This window comes from Oncorhynchus keta, chromosome 4 (assembly GCF_023373465.1).
Source record: "Oncorhynchus keta strain PuntledgeMale-10-30-2019 chromosome 4, Oket_V2, whole genome shotgun sequence".
NCBI classification, from domain to species: Eukaryota; Metazoa; Chordata; class Actinopteri; order Salmoniformes; family Salmonidae; genus Oncorhynchus; species Oncorhynchus keta.
In genome coordinates, this window is record NC_068424.1 from 12,779,300 (window position 1) to 12,786,799 (window position 7,500).

General features: G+C 53.3%; 1 protein-coding gene across 1 annotated transcript in view; it reads left to right on the forward strand.

The window, feature by feature from the left end:
- The window catches only part of LOC127916474 (catenin delta-2-like), a 660,130-nt gene that overhangs the window by 73,877 nt on the left and 578,753 nt on the right, over positions 1-7,500 (forward strand). The window lies entirely within an intron of this gene.

Genomic DNA, 7,500 nt, shown 5'->3' on the forward strand with positions numbered 1-7,500 from the left:
AGGGAGATGGGTTCTGTGAAGAGGGAAGAGGAAGAGGGGGATGGGTTGTGTGAAGAGGGAAGAGGAAGAGGGAGATGGGTTGTGTGAAGAGGGAACAAGAAGAGGGATATGGGTTGTGTGAAGTGGGAACAGGAAGAGGGAGATGGGTTCTGTGAAGAGGGAACAGGAAGAGGGAGATGGGTTGTGTGAAGAGGGAACAGGAAGAGGGAGATGGGTTGTGTGAAGAGGGAGATGGGTTGTGTGAAGAGGGAAGTGGAAGAGGGAGATGGGTTGTGTGAAGAGGGAACAAGAAGAGGGATATGGGTTGTGTGAAGTGGGAACAGGAAGAGGGAGATGGGTTCTGTGAAGAGGGAACAGGAAGAGGGAGATGGGTTGTGTGAAGAGGGAACAGGAAGAGGGAGATGGGTTGTGTGAAGAGGGAACAGGAAGAGGGAGAGGGAGATGGGTTGTGTGAAGTGGGAATAGGAAGAGGGAGTTGGGTTGTGTGAAGTGGGAAGAGGAAGAGGGGGATGTGTTGTGTGAAGAGGGAACAGGAAGAGGGAGATGGGTTGTGTGAAGAGGGAAGAGGAAGAGGGAGATGGGTTGTGTGAAGAGGGAAGAGGAAGAGGGGGATGGGTTGTGTGAAGAGGGAAGAGGAAGAGGGGATGGGTTGTGTGAAGAGGGAAGAGGAAGAGGGGGATGGGTTGTGTGAAGAGGGAATAGGAAGAGGGGATGGGTTGTGTGAAGAGGGAAGAGGAAGAGGGAGATGGGTTTTGTGAAGAGGGAAGTGGAAGAGGGAGATGGGTTGTGTGAAGAGGGAACAGGAAGAGGGAGATGGGTTGTGTGAAGAGGGAACAGGAAGAGGGAGATGGGTTGTGTGAAGCGGGAACAGGAAGAGGGAGATGGGTTGTGTGAAGAGGGAACAGGAAGAGGGAGATGGGTTGTGTGAAGAGGGAACAGGAAGAGGGGGATGGGTTGTGGGAAGAGGAAGAGGAAGAGGGGGATGGGTTGTGTGAAGGGGGAAGAGGAAGAGGGAGAAGGGTTGTGTGAAGGGGGAAGAGGAAGAGGGGATGGGTTGTGTGAAAGAGGGAAGTGGAAGAGGGAGATGGGTTGTGTGAAGGTGAAGAGGAAGAGGGGGATGGGTTTTGTGAAGAGGGGAAGAGGAAGAGGGAGATGGGTTGTGTGAAGAGGAACAGGAAGAGGGAGATGGGTTGTGTGAAGAGGGAACAGGAAGAGGGAGATGGGTTGTGTGAAGTGGGAACAGGAAGAGGGGGATGGGTTGTGGGAAGAGGAAGAGGAAGAGGGGGATGTGTTGTGTGAAGGGGGAAGAGGAAGAGGGAGAAGGGTTGTGTGAAGAGGGAAGAGGAAGAGGAAGAGAGGGGATGGGTTGTGTGAAGAGGGAAGTGGAAGAGGGAGATGGGTTGTAGGAAGGTGAAGGGGAAGAGGGGGATGGGTTGTGTGGGAGGAAGAGGGGGATGGGTTGTGTGAAGAGGGAAGAGGAAGAGGGAGATGGGTTGTGTGGGGAGTGGAAGAGGAAGAGGGAGATGGGTTGTGTGAAGAGGAAAGTGGAAGAGGGAGATGGGTTGTGTGAAGGTGAAGAGGAAGAGGGGGATGGGTTGTGTGGGAGGAAGAGGGGGATGGGTTGTGTGAAGAGGGAAGAGGAAGAGGGAGATGGGTTGTGTGAAGAGGGAAGAGGAAGAGGGAGATGGGTTGTGTAAAGAGGGAAGAAGAAGAGGGAGATGGGTTCTGTGAAGAGAGAAGAGGAAAAGAGGGAGATGGGTTGTGTGAAGAGGGAACAGGACGAGGGAGATGGGTTGTGTGAAGAGGGAGATTTGTTGTGTGAAGAGGGAAGAGGAAGAGGGAGATGGGTTGTGTGAAGAGGGAAGAGGAAGAGGGAGCTGGGTTGTGTAAAGAGGGAAGAGGAAGAGGGAGATGGGTTCTGTGAAGAGGGAACAGGAAGAGGGAGATGGGTTGTGTGAAGAGGGAACAGGAAGAGGGAGATGGGTTGTGTGAAGAGGGAACAGGAAGAGGGAGATGGGTTGTGTGAAGAGGGAAGTGGAAGAGGGAGATGGGTTGTGTGAAGAGGGAACAGGAAGAGGTAGATGGGTTGTGTGAAGAGGGAACAGGAAGAGGGAGATGGGTGGTGTGAAGAGGGAAGTGGAAGAGGGAGATGGGTTGTGTGAAGAGGGAACAGGAAGAGGGAGATGGGTTGTGTGAAGAGGGAAGTGGAAGATGGGTTGTGTGAAGAGGGAACAGGAAGAGGGAGATGGGTTGTGTGAAGAGGAAGAGGGAGATGGGTTGTGTGAAGAGGGAAGAGGAAGAGGGAGATGGGTTGTGTGAAGAGGGAAGAGGAAGAGGGAGATGGGTTGTGTAAAGAGGGAAGAGGAAGAGGGAGATGGGTTGTGTGAAGAGGGAACAGGAAGAGGGGATGGGTTGTGGGAAGAGGAAGAGGAAGAGGGGGATGTGTTGTGTGAAGGGGGAAGAGGAAGAGGGAGAAGGGTTGTGTGAAGAGGGAAGAGATGGGTTGTGGAAAGAAGGAAGAGGGGATGGGTTGTGTGAAGAGGGAAGTGGAAGAGGGAGATGGGTTGTGTGAAGGTGAAGAGGAAGAGGGGGTTGGGTTGTGTGGGAGGAAGAGGGGGATGGGTTGTGTGAAGAGGGAAGAGGAAGAGGGAGATGGGTTGTGTGGGGAGTGGAAGAGGAAGAGGGAGATGGGTTGTGTGAAGAGGAAAGTGGAAGAGGGAGATGGGTTGTGTGAAGGTGAAGAGGAAGAGGGGGATGGGTTGTGTGGGAGGAAGAGGGGGATGGGTTGTGTTAAGGGGGAAGAGGAAGAGGGAGATGGGTTGTGTGGGGAGGGAAGAGGAAGAGGGAGATGGGTTGTGTGAAGAGGGAACAGGAAGAGGGAGATGGGTTGTGTGAAGAGGGAAGAGGAAGAGGGAGATGGGTTGTGTGAAGAGGGAAGAGGAAGAGGGAGATGGGTTGTGTGAAGAGGGAAGAGGGAGATGGGTTGTGTAAAGAGGAAGAAGAAGAGGGAGATGGGTTCTGTGAAGAGAGAAGAGGAAGAGGGAGATGGGTTGTGTGAAGAGGGAACAGGACGAGGGAGATGGGTTGTGTGAAGAGGGAGATTTGTTGTGTGAAGAGGGAAGAGGAAGAGGGAGATGGGTTGTGTGAAGAGGGAAGAGGAAGAGGGAGCTGGGTTGTGTAAAGAGGGAAGAGGAAGAGGGAGATGGGTTCTGTAAAGAGGGAACAGGAAGAGGGAGATGGGTTGTGTGAAGAGGGAACAGGAAGAGGGAGATGGGTTGTGTGAAGAGGGAACAGGAAGAGGGAGATGGGTTGTGTGAAGAGGGAAGTGGAAGAGGGAGATGGGTTGTGTGAAGAGGGAACAGGAAGAGGGAGATGGGTTGTGTGAAGAGGGAATAGGAAGAGTGAGATGGGTTGTGTGAAGAGGGAACAGGAAGAGGGAGATGGGTTGTGTGAAGAGGGAACAGGAAGAGGGAGATGGGTTCTGTGAAGAGGGAAGAGGAAGAGGGGGATGGGTTGTGTGAAGTGGGAAGGGGAAGAGGGAGATGGGTTGTGTGAAGAGGGAACAGGAAGAGGGAGATGGGTTCTGTGAAGAGGGAAGAGGAAGAGGGGGATGGGTTGTGTGAAGTGGGAAGGGGAAGAGGGAGATGGGTTGTGTGAAGAGGGAACAAGAAGAGGGATATGGGTTGTGTGAAGTGGGAACAGGAAGAGGGAGATGGGTTCTGTGAAGAGGGAACAGGAAGAGGGAGATGGGTTGTGTGAAGATGGAACAGGAAGAGGGAGATGGGTTGTGTGAAGAGGGAGATGGGTTGTGTGAAGAGGGAAGTGGAAGAGGGAGATGGGTTGTGTGAAGAGGGAACAAGAAGAGGGATATGGGTTGTGTGAAGTGGGAACAGGAAGAGGGAGATGGGTTCTGTGAAGAGGGAACAGGAAGAGGGAGATGGGTTGTGTGAAGAGGGAACAGGAAGAGGGAGATGGGTTGTGTGAAGAGGGAACAGGAAGAGGGAGAGGGAGATGGGTTGTGTGAAGTGGGAAGAGGAAGAGGGAGTTGGGTTGTGTGAAGAGGGAAGAGGAAGAGGGGGATGTGTTGTGTGAAGAGGGAACAGGAAGAGGGAGATGGGTTGTGTGAAGAGGGAAGAGGAAGAGGGAGATGGGTTGTGTGAAGAGGGAAGAGGAAGAGGGGGATGGGTTGTGTGAAGAGGGAAGAGGAAGAGGGGATGGGTTGTGTGAAGAGGGAAGAGGAAGAGGGGGATGGGTTGTGTGAAGAGGGAATAGGAAGAGGGGATGGGTTGTGTGAAGAGGGAAGAGGAAGAGGGAGATGGGTTTTGTGAAGAGGGAAGTGGAAGAGGGAGATGGGTTGTGTGAAGAGGGAACAGGAAGAGGGAGATGGGTTGTGTGAAGAGGGAACAGGAAGAGGGAGATGGGTTGTGTGAAGCGGGAACAGGAAGAGGGAGATGGGTTGTGTGAAGAGGGAACAGGAAGAGGGAGATGGGTTGTGTGAAGAGGGAACAGGAAGAGGGGGATGGGTTGTGGGAAGAGGAAGAGGAAGAGGGGGATGGGTTGTGTGAAGGGGGAAGAGGAAGAGGGAGAAGGGTTGTGTGAAGGGGGAAGAGGAAGAGGGGGATGGGTTGTGTGAAGAGGGAAGTGGAAGAGGGAGATGGGTTGTGTGAAGGTGAAGAGGAAGAGGGGGATGGGTTTTGTGAAGAGGGAAGAGGAAGAGGGAGATGGGTTGTGTGAAGAGGGAACAGGAAGAGGGAGATGGGTTGTGTGAAGAGGGAACAGGAAGAGGGAGAGGGAGATGGGTTGTGTGAAGTGGGAAGAGGAAGAGGGAGTTGGGTTGTGTGAAGAGGGAAGAGGAAGAGGGGGATGTGTTGTGTGAAGAGGGAACAGGAAGAGGGAGATGGGTTGTGTGAAGAGGGAAGAGGAAGAGGGAGATGGGTTGTGTGAAGAGGGAAGAGGAAGAGGGGGATGGGTTGTGTGAAGAGGGAAGAGGAAGAGGGGATGGGTTGTGTGAAGAGGGAAGAGGAAGAGGGGGATGGGTTGTGTGAAGAGGGAACAGGAAGAGGGAGATGGGTTGTGTGAAGCGGGAACAGGAAGAGGGAGATGGGTTGTGTGAAGAGGGAACAGGAAGAGGGAGATGGGTTGTGTGAAGAGGGAACAGGAAGAGGGGGATGGGTTGTGTGAAGAGGGAACAGGAAGAGGGGGATGGGTTGTGGGAAGAGGAAGAGGAAGAGGGGGATGGGTTGTGTGAAGGGGGAAGAGGAAGAGGGAGAAGGGTTGTGTGAAGGGGGAAGAGGAAGAGGGGGATGGGTTGTGTGAAGAGGGAAGTGGAAGAGGGAGATGGGTTGTGTGAAGGTGAAGAGGAAGAGGGGGATGGGTTTTGTGAAGAGGGAAGAGGAAGAGGGAGATGGGTTGTGTGAAGAGGGAACAGGAAGAGGGAGATGGGTTGTGTGAAGAGGGAACAGGAAGAGGGAGATGGGTTGTGTGAAGTGGGAACAGGAAGAGGGGGATGGGTTGTGGGAAGAGGAAGAGGAAGAGGGGGATGTGTTGTGTGAAGGGGGAAGAGGAAGAGGGAGAAGGGTTGTGTGAAGAGGGAAGAGGAAGAGGAAGAGGGGGATGGGTTGTGTGAAGAGGGAAGTGGAAGAGGGAGATGGGTTGTGTGAAGGTGAAGGGGAAGAGGGGGATGGGTTGTGTGGGAGGAAGAGGGGGATGGGTTGTGTGAAGAGGGAAGAGGAAGAGGGAGATGGGTTGTGTGGGGAGGAAGAGGAAGAGGGAGATGGGTTGTGTGAAGAGGAAAGTGGAAGAGGGAGATGGGTTGTGTGAAGGTGAAGAGGAAGAGGGGATGGGTTGTGTGGGAGGAAGAGGGGGATGGGTTGTGTGAAGAGGGAAGAGGAAGAGGGAGATGGGTTGTGTGAAGAGGGAAGAGGAAGAGGGGAGATGGGTTGTGTAAAGAGGGAAGAAGAAGAGGGAGATGGGTTCTGTGAAGAGAGAAGAGGAAGAGGGAGATGGGTTGTGTGAAGAGGAACAGGACGAGGGAGATGGGTTGTGTGAAGAGGGAGATTTGTTGTGTGAAGAGGAAGAGGAAGAGGGAGATGGGTTGTGTGAAGGGGAAGAGGAAGAGGGAGCTGGGTTGTGTAAAGAGGGAAGAGGAAGAGGGAGATGGGTTCTGTGAAGAGGGAACAGGAAGAGGGAGATGGGTTGTGTGAAGAGGGAACAGGAAGAGGGGATGGGTTTGTGAAGAGGGAACAGGAAGAGGGAGATGGGTTGTGTGAAGAGGGAAGTGGAAGAGGGAGATGGGTTGTGTGAAGAGGAACAGGAAGAGGTAGATGGGTTGTGTGAAGAGGGAACAGGAAGAGGGAGATGGGTTGTGGGAAGAGGAAGAGGAAGAGGGGATGTGTTGTGTGAAGGGGGAAGAGGAAGAGGGAGAAGGGTTGTGTGAAGAGGGAAGAGGAAGAGGAAGAGGGGATGGGTTGTGTGAAGAGGGAAGTGGAAGAGGGAGATGGGTTGTGTGAAGGTGAAGGGGAAGAGGGGGATGGGTTGTGTGGGAGGAAGAGGGGGATGGGTTGTGTGAAGAGGGAAGAGGAAGAGGGAGATGGGTTGTGTGGGGAGTGGAAGAGGAAGAGGGAGATGGGTTGTGAAGAGGAAAGTGGAAGAGGGAGATGGGTTGTGTGAAGGTGAAGAGGAAGAGGGGGATGGGTTGTGTGGGAGGAAGAGGGGGATGGGTTGTGTGAAGAGGGAAGAGGAAGAGGGAGATGGGTTGTGTGAAGAGGGAAGAGGAAGAGGGAGATGGGTTGTGTAAAGAGGGAAGAAGAAGAGGGAGATGGGTTCTGTGAAGAGAGAAGAGGAAGAGGGAGATGGGTTGTGTGAAGAGGGAACAGGACGAGGGAGATGGGTTGTGTGAAGAGGGAGATTTGTTGTGTGAAGAGGGAAGAGGAAGAGGGAGATGGGTTGTGTGAAGAGGGAAGAGGAAGAGGGAGCTGGGTTGTGTAAAGAGGGAAGAGGAAGAGGGAGATGGGTTCTGTGAAGAGGGAACAGGAAGAGGGAGATGGGTTGTGTGAAGAGGGAACAGGAAGAGGGAGATGGGTTGTGTGAAGAGGGAACAGGAAGAGGGAGATGGGTTGTGTGAAGAGGGAAGTGGAAGAGGGAGATGGGTTGTGTGAAGAGGGAACAGGAAGAGGTAGATGGGTTGTGTGAAGAGGGAACAGGAAGAGGGAGATGGGTGGTGTGAAGAGGGAAGTGGAAGAGGGAGATGGGTTGTGTGAAGAGGGAACAGGAAGAGGGAGATGGGTTGTGTGAAGAGGGAAGAGGAAGAGGGAGATGGGTTGTGTAAAGAGGGAAGAGGAAGATGGGTTGTGTGAAGAGGGAACAGGAAGAGGGAGATGGGTTGTGTGAAGAGGAAGAGGGAGATGGGTTGTGTGAAGAGGGAAGAGGAAGAGGGAGATGGGTTGTGTGAAGAGGGAAGAGGAAGAGGGAGATGGGTTGTGTAAAGAGGGAAGAGGAAGA